This window comes from Falco rusticolus, chromosome 6 (assembly GCF_015220075.1).
Source record: "Falco rusticolus isolate bFalRus1 chromosome 6, bFalRus1.pri, whole genome shotgun sequence".
Classification (NCBI taxonomy): Eukaryota; Metazoa; Chordata; class Aves; order Falconiformes; family Falconidae; genus Falco; species Falco rusticolus.
The window spans coordinates 18,954,917-18,975,654 of NC_051192.1; the positions used below are offsets into that span (position 1 = coordinate 18,954,917).

General features: G+C 45.6%; 1 protein-coding gene across 13 annotated transcripts in view; it reads left to right on the forward strand.

Annotated features, from left to right (window-relative positions):
* Positions 1-20,738, forward strand: part of EXTL3 (exostosin like glycosyltransferase 3) — a 134,631-nt gene that overhangs the window by 50,263 nt on the left and 63,630 nt on the right. For 7 of the 13 annotated variants that reach the window (XM_037391230.1, XM_037391235.1, XM_037391236.1 and 4 more), the window contains one exon: positions 20,627-20,721. The exons of 2 other annotated variants lie outside the window; for them this stretch is intronic. The gene's annotated coding sequence lies outside the window, so the exon portion shown is untranslated. Of the gene's footprint in view, positions 1-14,127; positions 14,372-16,998; positions 17,088-20,626; positions 20,722-20,738 lie in introns of those variants that run through there. 4 more of the 13 variants (XM_037391232.1, XM_037391226.1, XM_037391228.1 and 1 more) reach the window with 2 other exon arrangements.

Below are 20,738 nucleotides of genomic sequence, written 5' to 3' on the forward strand. Positions count from 1 at the left end.
GCTAAAAATAGGGAGAGTATTAATATGGATCTCTCCCTTTGGCTCACTGGGCAGACTGGGCTCTCCAGTTGTAGGAGGCATATAGCACAGGATGCAAGCAGACAGCTTGTTACATTGATTTTTTGACAGTTTGACTTTTTTTTTTTTTTAAATTCGTATCATAGGAGTACTTGCAGGCCTGAGCAGAGCTTACACCCCTGCTAGCACATTAGCTAGGCATGACATGAGTGCATTGCAAGACACTATCTGAGCCTAAAGATATTCTAGATGAATTTAAGAGTAAGCAAGTGTAGTGAATGAAAGGAAGGAAACGGAAGGCTGCAGCCATGTGACATAGACCAGCGATAAACCCAGAGTTGTTTATTATCTGGTACAAGCACAATTAGTATCCTCAGCTCATTCTCAGCCAAGTCATCATTGCTGTCACATGCTGCCCTTGCTGGGAGCACTGTGGAAGGGCTAGTGCTTGGTGGGCAGGCAACTGGGAGAGCCAGGCATTGCCCCTTTCCTAAACCAACACAGGAGCATGGTCTGTTAAGAGGGTTGCTTGGGTAGAGTGTCTGGATGAACTGAACCTTTCAAAGTCCCTTCGAGTCCCCTTTTTAGTGATTTCGTGTCAGGGGTCGTGAGTGGGAGAGCACATGTGAGCATCTGGGGACTGGATAGTGTCTGGACACTGTTGTCTAGTCTTATGGGTGGGGTGGAGAGAACAGGGAACAGTATGATCAACGTAGCTTTGGTTCCCTGCAGCACAGATTATAGTAATGTTGCTATGGCCACAAATCTCCCTCAAATTGCTGCAGCCAATTCATTAATTTCCTTTTTTATTACATCCTAACATTGAAAATCAGCTAGGCTGCCAGAAACCTCTCCCAAGGAAATCTCTGTCGCTGGAGATGGCGAGCTGCAGTAGAGGTTGGAGTACACTTAGTAAGTATTCCTGTACTAGGGGGATGCTGTGAAGAGAATCTCTTGTTGCTGTAATTTTGGGATGCTTTTGAGGCTGAAGTAATTAAATTTAATCCTAAATATCTAGCTGCTCACTTGTATCCCATGACTCCCTATTAATTAGTTACTTCTGTCTCCAGGGTAATTGGAGTATCAGGATACCTGAGTCGTAGGCAGCCTAGTCCTGTAAGCTTTATCCCGCTCTGTTCTGCTCCCCGCGGTGCTTTCTCAAGGAAGCTGTGTGGTCGGGTGAGCTTCATCGTCCCCTGCACAGCAGTGGGGTTCCTGAAGCTTGGCTGTGAGATCCCTGGCAATGCCTCCTGCTGCCGCAGTGCACGAAAAGCTTTGATTTTTTTTCCTTCTGTTTGTAGCTTTGCTCACTCACAAAGGAGCGTGTATCGTACAGCATGTCTTGTGCAGCCCAGCCAACCAGGCATCGCTTCAGCAGCCTTCAGCTCTTTGAGCCCCAAGCACCAGGGGGTGAGGGACTTTTGTTTGGTTTACTTTCTGTTTTCAGTAGAGTTCTACACCTTGCCTGAAATCACTCAGCTAGCAAAACTTTTGTCTTTGTGGGTGGAGAGGAAGGGAGCAGGGAGAAAGTTGGTTTTGGCTGCCTTGTGGCTTTCTCACCCTGTGGCAGGTTCTGAGTTGCCAACACTTTGTCCCAGCAGCTCCCACGTAAATTGCTCTGGGGGGGGGTTCTGTCAGGGCTTTGGGAAAAGGGCTGTAAGCAAGGCTCCTAAACGCCACTCGTTTCTCCATCACTGCGTGCCTTCTGTGGCCTTGGCCAAATCATTTAGCTTTTCCTTGCCTTAATTTGCCTAATTATTGCCTCCTGATATCTCCAAGTTCTGGTAATTGGTGCTGCTGGTTGTACATTGAGGCAATGCTAGGGAAGCTCTCAGCTTGCAGGGGGGACAGTTTCAGTGTGGTTCCCTGTTAGTCTGTAGCCGAACAAACAGCAAAACTCCTGTTTACGATGTTTAGTACGACAACTAAAGGTGCTGACTGAGTTTATAACATAAGGCTTAGCTGTTGGTGCGGGGTTGCTTGCCCATTCCAGCATGGATCCTAACAGGTGCTGCTGATGTGACCTTGTCTCAAAATCGAACTGTTGTTTTGGTCAATGTGTTAATGGGTGCTCACTGAAACATACCCTTGGTACTCTTCCTCTTCTGAATCATGGGGTAGATGTTGCCTTGGTTTGAAGTGACAGAGCGAAAGCTTTAGTGCATAAAACTATTCTGTTCATTTTATGAGTTTAGCTAGAAATCTTTTGTGTGTCTACAGTATGTATTATTATTTGAGGAACTCTGAAATTTAGGGTTATTAAATATGATCTAGCCTTTCTGCCTGGGAGGAGAAATGGTTGTGCCCTCCAAGTGTCTGGGTCAAGCACAGCTAGTGTTTTGTATCTTCTGTGTCTGTTGGCTTGTTCTTTGTGGACTGCCTTGTTTTTGTGGGTATTGTGGGTCTCTTTTCTGTAGTGCCTTGAGTTTGCAATGCACACATCAAAGGCTCAGCGTCAGTGCCAGCATCAGGAATAGCAAGCTTTCAGCACAGCGGTTGGGTTCAGCTGCTGGGTGGTATGTGGGGCACCTGGGGTGAGAGGAGTCTCTGAGGCATCCCATTTGGGGCTGGGGGCGCAAGGGATGTACCTGGAGAGTTGGAGCAGCAAGGATGAGCGTTTTGGGGTGACTCTGTAAAGAAGTAGAGGTAGAAATCCTAGTATCTACTGGAGCACTTCCCTAATGGGAGGGAGGGAGAGGGCCAAATCTGTAGGAACTGTCTGCAAAATGGAATAAGAATTGTAGTGGAGATGGAAGCAAAGGAGGGAAGTGTCCACTGTTCCTCATCCAGAACAAGGAGACACATTCAGATTGTAGGCAGAGGCTGTGTGCCCTAATTTAAGTCCTTTTTTCCCCCTGTTTGTTTTTACTTCCTTCTCACGTAATTTGTACTAACCGTACTGACATTTCTAGTTAAATTTCTAAGAAAAGAAAAAGAAATCGGAACATTAAACAGTTTTTGCAGTTTCAAAAGCAGGAAATCCTCATTAACTGTGGTGCAGCCTTATCAGTACATTCTCACGCTGGCGGTCTGAGCTTCACCACCCTGGAGCCCCCTTCCCATGGCACAGTAGGCTGTTTTGGCTGTTGGGAGCTGCACGACTGGCTAGTAAAATCAAAGCTATGCTGAACAGACAGACTTCCACTAATCCGGCACCCATTGGCCTGGTCAGTGGGATGGTCTGTTGTCCCACATTCATGGTGAGTTCTCATGTTTGCCCACAAAGCATTACTGGTCTTGTAATTGATTTGACAGAGAAATTTATGTCTGGGGGAAGTAATAAATAACTTCTTTCCCCACCACTTAGTGCCCTGAATGTTGTTAGTGTGACTCTTTTTTTGCCCCCCCCCCAAGCATTGATTTAGAGTGTTGCAAATATGTATTAAGTGTGATTCTTCATAGCATCTTAGGCTACCTTTTGCAGAGGGCATGACATGGAGCAAACAGCACACCTGGCTTCAGGTATTTGCCACGAGAGACATGGATCTGTTTTAGTACAGATTATTCTCTATCATGTAACTGAATACAGAAGATACGTGCTGCTTCTCACCCTGGACTTGCTGCGTATTCCTTTCCTCATTTGCTGCGAGACTACCTTACTACCCTTCTGCCTCCAAATAATCTGCTGCAGGGCTTGGTTTGGCTCAGGATCTTTTTTTATTAGAAGCTTCCAGTGCTATTCCCTCAGCATGCTATTGAAATACAGATGATAAATACTGTGGATCCTCCTTGTGCGTGTATGGTGCCTCTATGGTGGAGGGGGGCTGGGGGATGTCTTTTCAAGGAAGGACTGTATAGAAATTTTTCCCAGTTTTGTTTATATAATAATCAGTGTTTAGAATTCTTATTATATGCTTCAGCCTGATCACCTTTAACTTGATTGTTCTGAGATTACTTACCTGAAAGAAACAGAGGTTCATTATGTTAATTGGCTCTGAAATTACTGCATTAAATATCTGTAATTGTATTATTATTCTGGTCTTGCTATGTCCTAGGGTTTTCAGTGAGCAGAAATTAATATGGAAACCTGCGCTTTCTGCTGTTGCTGGCAGAGTCCCACGTGAGATTGGTGTTTAAAGAGCCTGTTCAATACTACTTTTAGCAAAGAGTGGGTTTGGTGATGTGGAGGCGGTAGGATCTCTACTTGAAGATGTCTGTGTTTAATCCCAGCTCCAGGGGGAGCTCCCTGCTCTGACTGAGGTGGGGCTTCTCCAGCAGAACTGCTCTGGCTGAGATCCTAAAGTGCTTTTTGGAGACAGGAAAGCACTGCTTACCTTCTGTTGTGCTAAGCCAGGTCGAGGAAGGGTGGCCTGAACACAGTACAGGGAGGGAAGCACCTGCAGGCATCTGCTGCAAAGCTTGTGGCCACTGAGGAGTTTCGGATTGCCCACTTTGGCTAATGGCCCTAGGATTTATATCACACATTTTTTCTGCTTGAAATAAGCCTTTTAAAATCTTGAGAATAAGAACTGTGAATACAGGGAAGATACAGCCACTTGGAAGACGAATTATGGAGGTGCAGTTGGAAAATTAATTTCAGGAGGAAACAAGTGTGAAATAAGCTGGTGTTTCCACTTCTGACTGCGTTGCCTAAAACTGTTTAGAGAAAGGGTAACTTTCTGCCAGTGTGGTGTGCCTTGTTCCTGTTGACAGCACGATTGCTACCCAGTTATGAGATCCTCTTAAAACCAAAGTCATTCTCCTCACTCCCACCTCTCTAGTTTGGCCAAACCAGTTTTCTTCTTCATCAGGTAGAGTGAGAGTTTTCTTAACAGTTATGACAGCATTGTGGACTGGGATGAGCTGTGGCATATCTTGATACTTGCTAAACTGCAAAGCTCAGGCAACATTTCAGTGACCTGCTGTAACAGGATCTCCATGCCCAGCAGAAATTGTAAAGTAGGTTGGAACTTGGTGTCAGCAGAGGACATTGAAAAGAAGGGAGGGCTGCTGAGTAGTGGGTGAAGAAAGTAAGAAGGTTGGGGTAGGAGCAAGAAATTGGAGTGAGGAAGCCATGAACAGGTAGGAGATGAAGTGCATGGGGAGGAAATGAGAAGTGTCTGAGTTAAGAGGAGGAAATGAGGATCTGCTTTGAGTTCCTCCTAGTCATCTCTTTTGAAGAACATGTCTTTGTTTCCTCTCTGTTCCCTGGTGATCTGCTGGCAGAGGGCTGGCGGGTGACGTGCTGAGGAGTGCTGGGCTGCTGCTGAGTTCGATGAATGGGCACAGCTTCTTGCCCAGGAGTTGGGCAAGGCATGGGAAAGGTGTTCAGGAGAGGCATGCAGCCACCCTGACTGGGCTGGAGTAAGACCAAACCTTGCATTGTGTGAAAGGCACCAGAGTTGTTCCCTCGATGCATTGTATCTACCATGGTAATGATTTTGCTTCTTGAAGCCTGATTTATTTGAAGAGTCAGTACGCAGCAGGCTGTTCAGAGCTTCATTTGAAAGAAAAGACCTGTACTGCTTGGTCGGGCCAGATCTCTGTTTAGAGCAGCATCCTGTGCGGATGCAGTAGTGAATGCTTAGGGAAGAATGGAAGAGCAAGTGTTTATAGTGATTCCCCTCCTATTCTCTCCTACCCTGTAGCTGCCAGGGACCTCCAGAGCTGGAAGTTGCCAAGTGACCCACTCTTTCCATCCTTATGGTCCTATAGATCAAACTGCTTCTGTGTTTGTCCTTACCAAATTATAAGTATGTATGGTCTCTGCAATACCTGGAAGATGCAAATAAAACCAGGTGCTGATTGTACTTCTACCTTCATGTGCTAGCAGAAGTATGTTTTCAAGAATTCTGCTTCCATCTCCTGTACCTTCTGTTCTCTGCTTTTGCAAGTACTAGTTTGGCAAAAGTGGCACGGCTCTCTCCAGCACTGGAATAAGAGATGAGCTGGACTATCATCTGCATTAGGCATTGCTGATGCAAATTAAAAGCTAAATTCAAGCTTTAGAGGTTGCTTCTTGTTAAGGTGCTGTGAGTTGGAAAGAGTATTAGAGCCATGTTATAGCTATATGGGACACTTTTTAATTAAAAAAAAAAAAAAAAGGAAAAAAGAAAAATACCAATTCACAGAAGGAAAGCTACTTTGAGGCAGTGGATAAGCACACTGTGGGCAAGGGAATCCTTTTCCTGCTCGAGCTGCCTGTGTGGATGCCTGGAGCTTTGTAAAGATGTTTTCCACAGTCTGATGCACCCATTGTAGAAATAAGGACAAACTTTGCTGCCATTATTTTGAAACTATTTCCTTATTTGAGTCTTTGATCAGAAAAATCTCAAGGCTTTTTCCACCATGCCTCTGAGTCCTGTCTGAGCAACGTAAGACACTGTCAGCCTTTCCATGCAGTCAGATTTTTCTGAAGTTTTGCCTGTTTGTTGTTTTTAAAAAATAAAGAAGGTATTCTTTAGGTTGAAGTTGGAATGATACAGCTTCCATCTGGGAACTATTTTAATCTTAATTTGAAAAAACAGACTATAAAACACACACCCATAAAAACAGTTTGTCCTTTCCAATGTACTAGAAAATGATTCTCATCAGCCTCTTAAGGCGCTCTATGTTCATGTATTTAAGTGCCATGACATGTTTAGAGAGATAGTTACCGTGGGTTTTAATACAGGGTCATACATAAATTTTCAGTATGGATCATTTGGGGAAGATTAATATGGGGAATGCGTTAATGGTAAAGAACTTGAAGTCAATGCAGATTTTGCAGCACTGGCTATGCACAAGTAGCTTAGTGACCATAAAGTTGCTGCCTGGTTTTGCTTGATAATGAGATGTAAAGAATGTACTTATAATTTTGGAAATCAAGCGTGCACATGTGTATGCGTTGTCCTACCTAGCAGTGGAAGGGTACTTGACATGTATCGGAGTGCTGGCTATGGGCTAGCAGTGCTTCAACCTGATCATCTGTCTGCTCTTGCCACTTTGTTGTCATCTCATTGGGACCTGCGAGTTTTAACAGCAAGGAACACCAGGAGTTCAACTGCCTGGCAGTAGTGTGGCACTATCCAGATATGTTGATCTGTTTTTCTACGGACTTCTGGAAACCAGCTTCTACTCTCCGATTCTGGCTTTTTAGTGTTCGTTGTGTCTCCACTGTGCTCATGGCAGTTGAGTTTGTGGTACAGAGACAGGAGTAAGGCACCACTTAACAGCTTAAGAATTTACCAGCTGATACCATCAATTTTCCATAGGGTGACACTGATTTCCCAGGCTTTGATTTGATGCTCTTATTCATGAGCCTGACAGAGCCTGTGCGTCTCCCTCACCCCAAGGGAGGTCCCTTGATTAAGTCATTTGTGCTTCATGGGACCGCATGGGGAGCCCATACTGCCAAAAGTAATGAGCTGAAAAGACTGGCAGTGTCAGATTATATCGGCATCCTGCAAAGATCTCATTTGCTTCTGATTCCTTGTTATTCTTGGTGGGCTTGGTTAAAATGCTGTCTGATTTTTTGTGATACGGAATTTTTTGCAGATGTAGAGAAGCAGAGTTGGGCAAGGGATTATGCAAAACATGCAAGGTGTCTGGTGGTGTTTGACCTGCAAGGGTTGTAACTGCCCATCTTCTTCTTTGTCCCAGGCAGTACTTGCTTTAGGGATTGCTGAAAACAAGAACCACCAAATTGCTTTTGAGTAACGTGAAATCCTGATTATGGAAATGTTAATCGTGTATCACAACAAGCATTATCTTCTTCCTGCTCAGAAATCCTGCTGGTGGTCTATGCAAGAACAGAAGGATGTTTAAAGACAATTTTGCTTAAAATGTACTTGTTAGAATGCCTATGTAAAACTGGTACCTTTATGGCTAAAATCAGTGTTTGTTTGCAAAGCAGCGTTGGTGTACTGAGTAACTTGTATGAATGAATAAAATGTCAAGGTCTTTTTCCAGAGGAGCGTGGAGCCTAAATTGGATAATGCAGCAAAACAAAACAGCAGAGAAAGGTGGATAAAGAGCCCTAATTGGGGACTAATGCAGGTTTTTGGCCAGGAGAGGGAATGGTGGCATTCCTAAGCATCTCCTTGCTATCATTTCCCTGTAACTGATCTTATAAAAACACTTGGAGAACATGTAACTTAAGGTGCGATTATTGTATTTTGAACAGAGTTAAGTTATAATGATAGAAAAGTTAGCCTTATTTTGCCACAAGTGCTTTTGAAGCTGGAGGTTGATTTTGGGCTCTGAAGGGAGGTGAGGACTCCTGGCTTGCAGCCACCACGCACATTGCTGATACAGATGAGTGGCCAAGAGAGAGAGGAGGAATTTCTGAGCTAGCATCTGGCAAAGGTGTCCTGAACTGCCCTTGGGAGGAATGTATCTGCTTCTCTCTCTTTTCTTCCCACTTCAGAGAGATCCTAGAGACACCAGATAGCTAACTCAGGTGCCTGATGTGTCTGGTGGTGTAAAATCTTTATCTGCAGTTTGACCAGATTTTCACTTTTCAGTGCACCTGGGGCTGATGCGATCACCTATTATTAAAAGTTTGCCAGACTTTCTGTGTTTGAAAATCCTGCTTTTGGTTGCTCATATTTTGTCAAACTTTTGGGGCTAGAACTTTCTAGCTAATTGTTTGCTGGGAGATGTGCTTTTTGGGAAGACTCTAGTGAAAACTATTCAGCTGTTTTGGAGAACGAGACTGAAAATACACACTTTCTTACAATAAAAAAAAAAAAAAAATAAAATAAAGACACAGTGACCATTTCAAGTCACATTGCCCCTGCACTTGGGAGCACTGGTTTGTTGCTTGGCAGATGTCTCTTTTGCTGTTCTCATAAAAATCCACCAAAATTGGGCCAGTTTGGAAATGTGCGGGAGAATAGGGGCAGGGAACTGGAGGAGGAGGGAGAAAATCTGTGTTGCTTAAGTATCACTGAATATCACCCTCAAGTTTGATCCTCTCCTTGCTGTTGCCATAGTGTGTCATTTTGGGGAAGTTGCTGGAAACAGTCTCTTCAGAAATACCATTTTCAGAGCAGTGTCTGTTTTTGGAGACCCTGGATCTAGTTTTGCAGGGTTAGTGGGGTCAGTGGGACCTGTCCTCTGTGTGCCTGTATGTGAAAAAATATATGTATATATAGCTGTAAGTTGGCAAAGATGATGAAATACATCTATATGAAGATATATTGAGGTCTGAGGCATCCCCGCATTAGCAGAAGCTGTTGGTCCTAGTCTGTCCCTGCCTCTGAGGCTCATGTCCTTATGGAGGGACAGCCTTAATGTCTGGAGAGCTTCATCCTGGGCTAGGTCTGGGTTGAAACTGCTTCAGAAGATTTTAGAAGAGATGTAAGAAAACACACTTGCACAAGTACTGTTTCTGTAAGAAACTGTGCTGGAAGTGGGCTTAAGGGCAGTGTTTCACACCCTCAGGTGTTGGGCAGAGCATCAGAGAGATGCAGAGCGTGGGACATAGATGCTCTGGTACCTGGCAGTCAGTGCCTTCAGGAAGCAGACAGGCAAGATGCTGTGACCCTGCAGAAACGGAGGCCCAAGGGAGCAGAAAAAAATCCCCAAGGGACACCTTGGATCAGACTTTACAGGTTCCATTTGATACATTGTGCCTTTTTCTTCAACATACTCTGAAGTCTGCAGAAAAGGGACCTGAAGCCCTGTGGATTCTTTGTACTCCTGCCGCTTGGGCTGGTGCAGTGGCCTCTTGGCTTGGAGTGTCGTGCAGGGCCCCAAGGGTAATGACCTTTCTTTTTCTTTTTGGTGGAGGTGGCAGTGACCTGCAGGAAAAAGAAGTATGGTGAGACGTTATGGAGCGTTTTGTGCCTGTCTGCCTCATAAAGGAAAGTTTTAATTGCAGGATGGCAGAGATGAACAGACATCTTGTCTCTGCTCAATTTGTCCAGCAGGAGTTAGTAAGTGCATGAGATATTCTTCTGTAACAAAACAGACCAGCTAACAACCTACTTGACTTAAAAGACGCACCCTATGTCAAAATGCAACAGTCTGGTTAGGTGGAACTAAAGTTGCCCTGAGAGCCTCTGGACTTTAATGACCTTCTGATAAAGCTTTTGTGTATATTAAAGTTACAGATCGAGTGTCATTGCTGGTAGCACTGAGCATCATTCCTGTGGTGATGAAAGGCCTGCAGGAGTACCGGATGGGAGGAGGAAAACGTGAGGGTCATTGACAGATGTATTTCTCTTAATTCCCAGGCAAATACTTAGATTTGCCAGTTTTTCAAGTTATTGTGATTTGATGGATAGTAGATAAGCAGATTCATTTTTTTAAGGATGACTTGTGCCTAATCAGTTTTCCCTTGTCCATAGTGAAAAGAAATTGAGTGTAATGTCTTATTCTTATAGGTGGGAGTGGGTTCTTTCTGAGCTCGTGGTAAACCGCTGCTCTGAACGAATTCACTTTTGCATGATGAGACAGTGTCTAAGCTGTCGTGAAGACAGTGTAAGCTCCTGTGTCTGCTTTTCTTTCATCAGTGTAGGAAATAAAAGTCACATAAAGGCTGTGGTAAAGCTGCAGCGCTCTAAGTGTGATCATGCAGGTTCTTAGGAATAGCTACACCCTTGCTGTTCTTGTGCTTTTCATCAAGTACAGAGTTGCTGCCTGGAAAATCTGTGGACTTCACAAAACTGATGGAGTTATAAATCATTACAATAGGATGATAAAAGACTTCAGGTAATCCAGATGACTTGTAAACTGCAGTCCCACAAATCACATGTGAAGTGACCCACAACAAAGCTGCATGTGGAGGAGGAGCAAGCAGCATGGGCCATGCCTGGAGAAACAGTTGCTGTGAAAAGGTACTGAGCAGCCACATCTACGTCAAGTCCCAGAGTGGTAGTGCAGTAAGAAGTGTTTAATGCCATCTGTGGACATGTGAACTGGGAAATGGGAACAAGGGATGTTTTTATTTCCAAAATATCTGTTTATGAAAGTATGGGTGGAATAGCTTATTTAGCTCTGATATCGTATTTTAAAATAGACATGGGAAAATCTAGAGAACACGCAGAAGGAGCAGCAGGGCAGTATTTGGAACAGGGAGAAAATATGTGGACTTTTAAAATCTCCTTCTGTGTTTGGTCAAGAGAAAGACTGAAACATGACTCACTTTTGTGGGGAGAGGATGCTGGATGCTGCCAAGTCCACTGGAGAGGACCTGGAGAAGTACCAGCTATTTGGAAGGTAATGTTAGAAGGTAGACATGGGCTGCGATTAGTTGGTGGAGCACGTTACCAGGGAGGGATGGATTCACTGCATCTTTTTGGATCAAACTTGCATGCATCTTTGGAGGTTGTTCTTGAATGAAAAGCAGGTAACTAGATTTACTGGAAGATGCATAACAAGTTACTTTTGCTTTACATGTTGGTATGCAGAGATACAGAGAGGGTGAGGCTGTTCTGCTTGTGCAGAAAGTCGGTGGCATGGTCACAAACTAAGCGATGATATGTATCAGTCCAGTGTCTCTCACAAAATCAGGGCCAGGTCAGGAGATGGTTTCTGAACACCTCGTGTCGGCACAGTTGTGTGTGGTGACAACAGTTTGGTGGCATTGAGCGAAGGGAGTTTCCATGCCCTTTCTTGAAGGCAAAATCCCATAGCACCATTTTTGCTGTGAAAGTGAAATGCCATGTGAAAACAGAGGGTGGTTTTGCAGCTGGAAGTTCTTGCTTGGACTGCTTCTTTTTGAATGAATTTCCACAGTGGACTGGAAGCTTAGGATAATTTTCTGAAAGGAATTGTTGCTGCTTCTCTGTGTTTTATCTGCCTGTGGAAGAGGGAAGGACTTTTGTGCTGAGCAGACTCTAATGCACCTTTTGCTCTTCTTTGAATGGGCTAATTTGCTCCTACTCAGCATCCCTCCACTTGCATGCTAATTCATTGTGCCACCCAACTGGTTTAATGTGAAAAGGATTTGTCATATTCCCAAAGTGGGCTATGACTTCAGGTAAAGCAGGATAAGTCAGCCACAGAGGACCTTAATTTGAAGGTCCGTTTTCTTATCCTTGAAAGTCTTAAGCCTGAGGAGCATGTACAATGTGGCTTCTTCATTAAAGCTTTTTCTGAGGTAGCTAAAGAAAAAATTCTTCCCCCTCCCCTGGTACATCCTAATGCTGTCTCTTGTTACACCTTGTTGATAAATGGTAGGAGCAACAGTGCCGGGGTAAACATCCTGTTCTCCTTATCCACCCTCATTTCTGTATTGAACATCCTTGTGCGTTCCTCCTTTTCTTATGCCAAGCCCTGCTCTCTCTACGCAAAGCTGTCTCTGTGCATCATCAGATCAGCTCAGTTGGCAGGCTTGAGCTTGCCGAGGGAATTCAGGGATTTTTAAAGGGGATCTGTGTCCGTTTGGGATTTAGATAGTCACGTGGTCATCTAAAGGCGCACAGTCAAGAGCTGTGTCTCCTGCAAGAAGACACAAAAGGGAAATTGTGGCTTCTGGAGTAGGTGGTTGGGGATGCACAGACCTTTCAGTTGAGCATCTCCAGCATGAGCTACACCCTGCCTTGTGTGTTGGAAAGCTCCTAGTGAGCTCTAAGGTAAATTATTAGCTTAAATGCCTTTCCCATCCGGTGACTCAGCAGGCAGGCAGGAGCTTTTAGGGCGTCTCTAACCTGTTTGACTTTCGATGCGAGTCTGAACCCAGACTGACATAGTAAAGGGTAAGGAGAAGGCAGTAGAAACTAATCCTTTGCTAGCAGCATTGGACTTGGGGCCAGGAGTGGGGGGGGGGGGGAATAATTTCCCAGTTGTTTCTGGGAAATCAGTTGTTTTTGTTTGGGTTTGCAGAAGAAACTTAACAATTTATTCCTGTTCTTCACAAGCCTTTTAAAATTCCTTTCTTGCAGTGGGATTATAAAATCTTTGATACTCTTTCTGCTCTGCCAACAACAGGTTTTAATTTCACTGTTTATATGATTTTGTTTGCTAAAGTGAAAAGTAGATAGGGGCTTACTGGGTTTTTTTTTCTTTTTTTCTGTGTTTCCCCCTCCCCCCCCCCTAGATGCCTCCTGCCTTATCCCACTGCAGGCTGCACTGTAGCTCTGACATAACAAGCGGCACACCGAACAGCCCATTTCTAGCTCCCTTTTACATGTTCTTTTCCAGAGTATTAATATGCTGGGTAGCCTCTGTGCTCAAACGAGGCATAAACAATTCAGACAGCAAATGCTATAGAGCAAGTGCAGTTAATGGACCCAGATGGTTATGTTGCCAGTTTTATGTGACGTTGCCTGCATTAGCCTGGGAAACTTGCTGCTCTGAAGTATCAGAGCTCTATTTAATGTTTTGTGTGGTCCAAGCTTCTGATGGACTTTGGAATCTCCTTAACGGCATGGGTATGGGGGTGCCAGAAATGCCTTCTGCCTGACCTTGTGTGATGTCTCTGTCCCCACTGTAGTCAGCTCAGCAGCTTTGGTGGAGAAGAGACCCTTGGAGAGATGCCAGCACATGTGTGCACAGTGGAGCAGATTGAAGCCCACCGTGCCTCAGACAGGGACGGATGGCCCACCGGAGCTGCAGATCTGAGCTCGTGTAGTGTGCCATGTCTTGATCTTGTTGGCCTTCTGCTCAGGTTGGGTTAGAGCCTTGCATGCCGGGAATGATTTTCACGGGCATATTTCTGTATTAGGTTACAGTATTTGTTTACCTTGGTGTGGGAGAATGAGCTTAAATAACTGTACTGAAAACAGATTTTAGATAAGCAATAGCATGCCTGACTGTGAAAAATAATGATGGTACAGGGGGATGAGGGATGTTTTTTACAGCTTGCATGAGAGCATTGAAAGAAGAGAAAATAGGGAAGCAAGTGGATGTAACTGTCAGGAAAGGGTGAGATGAAAGCAGATTGTGGTGTTTCTGTGACAGGGGTAAAGGAAAAAGCTTTTTAGTGGACGCTGTGAGCATGAGCGAAAGGAAATGGGCAAATTTATCTGGATAGTGAAGAGATGAGGTCAGAAAAGAAAACTGAGATAGCTAAATATCCCAAGGTGCCATTTAGTGCTGTGTGTTTCACTCTTGGCCTTCTCCAGCCCCCACTAACGTGGATTGCTCCAGGCCACCGAGGGCTGAAAATTCTCCATCCTGGTTTCCTGTGGGGCAGGAGGAGAGCTTGTCTGTGTATATATCTGAGATGCTGTTTTTAATTTCCAGGAGGATGTAGATCTTATTTGTTTATGTTGGAACAGCAAGCTGGAGAGGCCAGGAGGAGACCATGTGTCTAAGAGCAGGGCTGGATTCTCCAGGGAGCAGGGGAGCCTTCCTGGGCATCTCTCCATAGCTGCTCTCTGCATCAGTCATGTCCTGCTCTGCCTTGAGCCTGTGTTCTTGCTGCTTTCCTCCAGCCCTGCATCCCAGAGGTTCAAGGCACTGACCCTGCCTGTTGTACACAGTACAGTATTAACATTTCTCTTGTTGTAATCACAACGATCTTTGCTGAGACATAAGGACAGGTTTAATCTCTAGTTTATGTATTGCAGCAGTCCCCATGATGGACTTCTCCCATCTCTAGCACTTGGTGGTGAGCTTGATGACTTAATGTGGTTGCTTAGGGCAAAGCTTCCTTTTTACTTTGTGAAGCAATTCTTAACTTGCACGCATGCTTGTTGAGGTTCTCTGCAGCAGACATCTGTCACTTGCCTTTCTCCTTTGGACAGTAGCAGTGAGACGCACAGTTAAAGGTTAATGGTGGAGTGAGTGACAGATGTTGGTAAAAGTCTCTGCAGCTTGTGCACTGTTCTGCTCTGTCTGTGCCGAATGCAACCCTGTTTGCTTAGCAAAATAACTGAGGATGAAAGACAGGAGTGACATGGAAAAAAGGCACTTTAAATGTTCTTTAAAAAAGACTGCGACAACAAACTTCTGTTTCAAAGTATGGAGGGGTCTTCAACCATTAAATATGTCACATCCTGTGGATTACTGTGATCTGGAGAGACCTTTGGCTCCAGCTCACCAAATGGTAACTCATCAAAGAAGCGTCCATGGGGCTTGGAGTGCAAACATATAATATGCAGATGGCATAGGGAGTTCACAAGGCTCTGAGTCCATGCCCAGGGAACAGATACTGCCTTGCTGAGAGACCATCTGACAGCCTCCTCCTTTTAGATGACTTTTTGCATCAAAGATGACCTGAACAACTTTTTAAAAAAAACGTTAAAAAAAAAAAGGCTTCCAAACTTAAAGGTCCTGAAATCCAGCTACAAGAGTCATCCCTCTGCTTAAGAGATCATTCTTTGCAAAGTAAGTTTTGCTTGTTTTCACAGATTTTTAAGGCATGGTTGTCTGGCACAGGGGCATCTTTAGCTCTTGCTTCAGCAAACATAGAACTCTCCTAGTGTGGTGTCTGCACATGCTGAGGGGGACATGGAGGGACCCACAGCAAGGGCAGTCAAGAATGACCCGTTTTCCAATACTTATCACATCTGATAAACAAGAGGGAAGGGAGGCACAGCTTGATGAAGGGGCCCGTGTGAACCTTATGAAGTTCAACAAGGTCAAGTGCAAGGTCCTCCACCTGGGTTGGGGCAACCCCCAGTATCAATGCAGACTGGGGGGTGAATGGATTGAGAGCCACTCTGTTGAGAAAGACTAGGGCATACTGATGGATGAAAATTGGACATGACCCGGCAACGTGCACTTGCAGCCCAGAAAGCCAACTGTATCCTGGGCCACATCAAAAGCAGCATGGCCAGCAGGTTGAGGGAAGTGATTCTGCACCTCTGCTCCCCTCTGGTGAAATGCCCCTGCCCCTTCCCCCTCCCCACAGTGCTGCATCCAGCTCTGGGGCCCCCAACTTAAGAAGGACATGGACCTGTCGGAGTGAGTCCCAAGATGGCCAGGAAGATGATGAGAGGGCTGGAGCACCTACCTCTGCTACGGGGACAGCCTGAGAGAGTTGGGGTTGTTCAGCCTGGGGAAGAGAAGGCTCCAGGGAGAGCTTATCGCATCCTCTCAAAATATAAAGATAAAGAGGACTTGTAAGAAAGAGAAGGTCTTTTTAACAAGGCCCATAGCAACAGGACCAAGGGGCAGTGGTTTTACACTGAAAATGGGTAGGCTGAGATCGGACATAAGACTTTTTTTTTTTTTTCTTCTTTTGATGATGAGGGTGATAAGGCGCTGGCCCAGGCTGCCCAGAGCAGCTGTGGGTGCCCCATCCCTGGCAGTGCTCAAGGCCAGGCTGGACGGGGCTGGGGGCAGCCTGGGCTGGTGGAAGGGGTCCCTGCCTGTGGCAGCGGGGTTGGACTAGATAATCTTCAAAGATCCCTTCCCACCCAAACCACTCTGTAGTTCTGTCATCTGAGTTGGGGTTAGATCATGGTGATCAGTGGTTTTCTCTCAGGTGACAGCAGTGGAGTTGCTGAGGCTATTGGTGCAGAAATAACTTGGGGTTGCTAATGCTGTTCTAAGGCTTCTGTCTGCACAGATAGAACAAATTATCTTTAGGGCATCAATTCCTGCAGAAAACCTCACCTTTGTAGTAGAGGCACTTCTGAGGCACCAAATAACACTGCCTTATGCCTTGGGTGATGTATGCTGGGCTCTTGCTGCAACTCGGTAGTGCAACCGAGATCTACAGGCAGCAAGGCTGCCTCTGCCAGAAGCATGGAGTGGCCCAGGTTCAGCTGGTTTTTCCCTCTGTGCTGAATCAAGATCTGTAATTCAGATGAAAACGTGACCCTGTATGCCCTTCCAGTGGAGGTTTGTCAGCCCTGGGAGCCCCCTGTCACTGCAGATACCCCACGGGGTGCAGTAAGGTGGTCCACATGTGTTTTGTGGCTAGTACTTAAGGACCTCGGGAAAGCTCATCACTCTGTGGAGCAATAGGGAAGCAGGACTTGAATTCAGTCATGTGATTTGTCTGGTGCCCCAAGTAACGCACTGTGATCGAGAATGCTGCTGTTCTGCCCTCCCCCAAAATAACATCCCTCTCCCTTTTTCTGGATTAGTTTTTGTAATTGGCTCTTGGAGCAAGCAACCGGCAGACATTTCAGCAGTGGGATGTTCTCTGCCCTCCAGGCCCATGGTGTTCAGAGTCGCTGGATGTGGATGAAGACCAGCATCTCTTACCAGCTTGGTCTAGTGGGAAGAAGCAGTTGAATTGGCCGGTGAGTGCCCCAGTTCAAGGAACAGCTGATGCAAATTAAGTCGCTTTTTGATCATCTGTATAGAGAAGAGCCCAACAGAACCCTGGGGTGCTGCTTGGACAGAAAGCAGATGCCTGCTGTCTCGGGAATCTTCAAAACATTTTTGCTTTTGCCAGCACTGTTTAAGGCTTTCCTGGATTGGGTCTGTGCCAGCCCTGTTGTGCTCCAGTCCTCTGCTTATCCCCTTCAGGGGCTGGCACAACAGGGAAGCAGCAGTACCTGCCTTTGATTGACGGGGCAGCGCCAGGGATGGTGAAACAAACACCCCAAAGATCTCTAGTGTCTCCTCTCTGTCTTCTGGGACCAAGTCTGGAGGAGGTGACCAACCTAGCCTGCTTGCGCTGTGTCCCTCCCACATGCCAGCAGCACCTTGGCAAGCTGTGTTTCTGTCACAGCATACATCAGAGGAGCTGATTTTTGTGCATAGGGTTGAGGGTTAAGGAGGGGCTTGCTTAGAAGCAAATTAGCACAAGGTCTCTTTCAACAATTAGAGTGTGTGCTGTCCATCTAGATTCCATCTAGACCCATCCCATGGAGAGCCCATTGCACACTACCATGCTTGACTTTAGCCTAAGGGACGTGAAGCAGCATGTCGCCTGCCTTGCCGTGTCGCAGCAGATGTGTGCCAGAGCGCTGCTGGCTCCCATTGATGGCGGGGAGAGTCATGACGCACATATGTGTATGTGCATGTGTTTCAGCAGAGCTGCGAAAGTGAGCATTTACCACGTATTACAGAGCCACCTCTCATTCTGTCAAGGGAGAGTAACACTGCAGGACGTGCACATCCCCGTGAGGGAACGATTTGGTAGCAGTTGGCAGTTGTTGACTCTTGAACAGCTTCTGCTGGTCCAGCCAGTTCTTTAAAGGCTGGCATTTTTCAGTCTTTTTTTTTTTTTTTTTTTTTCCCCCTATTTGAAATGGCAGCTTGCTAAGGGCCAGATATTGTTGTGACAGTACCTCTGAAATCCTTAAGCTGCTTGTATCACTCCAAGGAGCCAAGCAATAAAAGAGCTAGAATAAAACGTATCCCACAATGTCCTTCATTTCTGCTGACAACTGCAGTTTAAATTACTGGTGCAACCTTTTAGCATAGCTAGCTTCTAAAAACTAATAAAAAATAAAATGAAGTCATAACAGCTGCTTGCCATCGCTTCTCTGATGGAGAGTAGCGAGAAACTGCTTTTCTTTTTGGGTGAGCCTGTGCTGGTGTACTATTATTTCTGTTAATACTATATTCTGATCACTGTCGCTAATATATGCTGTAATTTTTACATTATGTAAGTTATACAGTGTTTATTGGGGAAGGGGCTTTGCTTTTATCATAGGGTAGCATTTATTCTGTGAGCACCCTAATGTTTTTCAGAGCTTACATTAGAATTAGGCTTTACAAAAACAAACCACACCTAAGCTCTCAGGAAAGTGGTTTGTTTGGCTGATGTGAATTTGCGTGTCCCATTTCCAGGAGCTCTGATTCCTTGGGTCCTTTGCCCCAAGCGTCTGGAGTCTTGAGGACCCAGAATAATTTGTGACTTTGGTTAAATGATTTGTTTTTTTCCAATGTGAATTTTTATTTTGTAAAGTGTATGCATTTAAAGCTTGTAATAAAACATTTCCAGACTTCAAACAGCCAGCAAGGGTTGTGTGCAGATGCTGGGTTTGCATCATGTGGGTGAGCGTTGAAGTGTGTATTTTGCAGGGCATGTTGAAATGAAATCCTCAGCTGTGGCTGTTGAGTAACATCTTCAGTTGTGATTTCTAGAGAACTCTTGGAAGAAGCTTTGCCGTGCAGGGAGGAGCGAGGCGTGGAGGGGTCGTGGCTGTTAGTTCTCGTTGCTGCAAACGTCTTGTAGCCTTGTGCAGATGGAAATGTGCCATGTCCTGCAGCCTGCCAAGAGAGAAGAGCTACGTTCATGATAACCTTCCTTCTTTGTAGCCCAGAGACACAGGCACTTGGGAAGCATTTTGCTAGCCAAAGTGAAAAGGACGGAGGCAGCCTTTGTAAGCAGCTGCCAGTCTTGTCACCAGAGCCCAGTACCAGCACCAGCTCTCTGCTGGGAGCAGCAGCGGAGCTGGGACTGTGTGAAAGGCTGTGAGTATGGAACACATTAGTAAGAGTAGGGGTGGGAAGCTTGGGACACTTAAGTTTGTACTGGCTGCCAGAGCTGTGGCTGTCCAAGACTGTGTAGGAGGATGAAGGCAGGATGTGGACTGTGCTGATGCGTGGCGCTTTCTGTTCTGAAACAAAAGGAGATGCCACCTACAGCAAAGGCATCGCCTGCTGAACGATAGTCCCAAAGCCTTGGACTTTGGTTTAGCAAAAAGTATTTTATTTTATTTGTTTTCTGTATGTTTAGCTGCTGAGATCAGACAGTTTGCAGCAGAAGTGTGTCTGAGAGAGGATTTGAGCTAGGGAGAAGGCTGGATGAAAAATGACTGCGAGTTACTGGGCTTGAGGCTGGAACTCGTGGGTGGAGCTCATGGTGTGTCATGCCACAGGTCAGACTGGGTGGCTTGCAGTGGTCCTCTTTGACCTGGGCACTTATGGAGCAGTGTAGTAGACTTTTTTCTTTTTTTTTTTTTTTTAATTTTGTGGGAAATGGTCACATGCATGTGGCTTGAGAGCTCTCAGTTGCCAGGTGTAGTGGAAATGTTTTCTGTGAAGGGAGCTGAGAACACCTGTTCGCTGGCTTTGAGCTGATCGAGTGCAAAGCTGGTGACCCACATCTCATCTCATTTAGCTACAAAGGATTTGAAACATCCCTTCTCCAGGTTGTCTCATTTAGAGGAAGGTATCAGCAGCAATGTTTGTAAAACATGCTGATCATTTACCGCTGCAGTTCTGCTGCTGTAGATTGTACTGGCTCTTACAGGGCAAAGTACCCTCAGCCCCAGCTTTGAGAGTTGGTGGAGTGAAGGTAACTCAGCAAGTTAGCGACAGGGCTGACAACCAAAAGCATCTCTTGTGTCCTTCTGTACCCATCTGTCCCTGTCGGTATGCATACTGCCCTTACAATCCATCAAATTGAGGTAGGGAAGGCTCAGAGTTCATTTTCCTGGTGTCACTGCAATGGAAGGGGCGCAGGACCAGAAGTCTAAGTCATCAGAACTTTGCCTGGGGTATTTTCGGCAGTCTGCTTTTTACTACAGATGCCCTGCCCTCCTTTTGTGAGTCTTTGCTGTGCCAAGGAGTATGCAGGAGCTGAGGATGTGCCTCATTGCTCTAGGCATCATAGCACCCAAGGGCTAATCCTGTGCCTGTCTCCTCAGGTGATATCCTCCAGCCTCCGATACTCCCCAGTATCCCAGATTATCAAACCTAGGGGAGCTTGCAGTCTTAAGGCCAACTATGTTGTGAATTTCTCATCTGTTTGGAGAGGGGCTGGAAGGAGTGTTTTCAGCCGATGTGCTAATAGGTAGCCTCTCTTGCATATAGTGCCTCTAGGCGATAGGTAAGGTTTCTTAAGTCCTTGTGGTTTTGTTTGTGTTTTTGTATTAAACAGGAGAAGAACCCTTGAGATCCATGCTGGGAGAAGGAAGAAAAGTAGTGAAGGAGTCAATGTGTGATGTAGGACAGAGCTGAGCCAAGACGCAGAAGGTAAAGCACAAACGAGC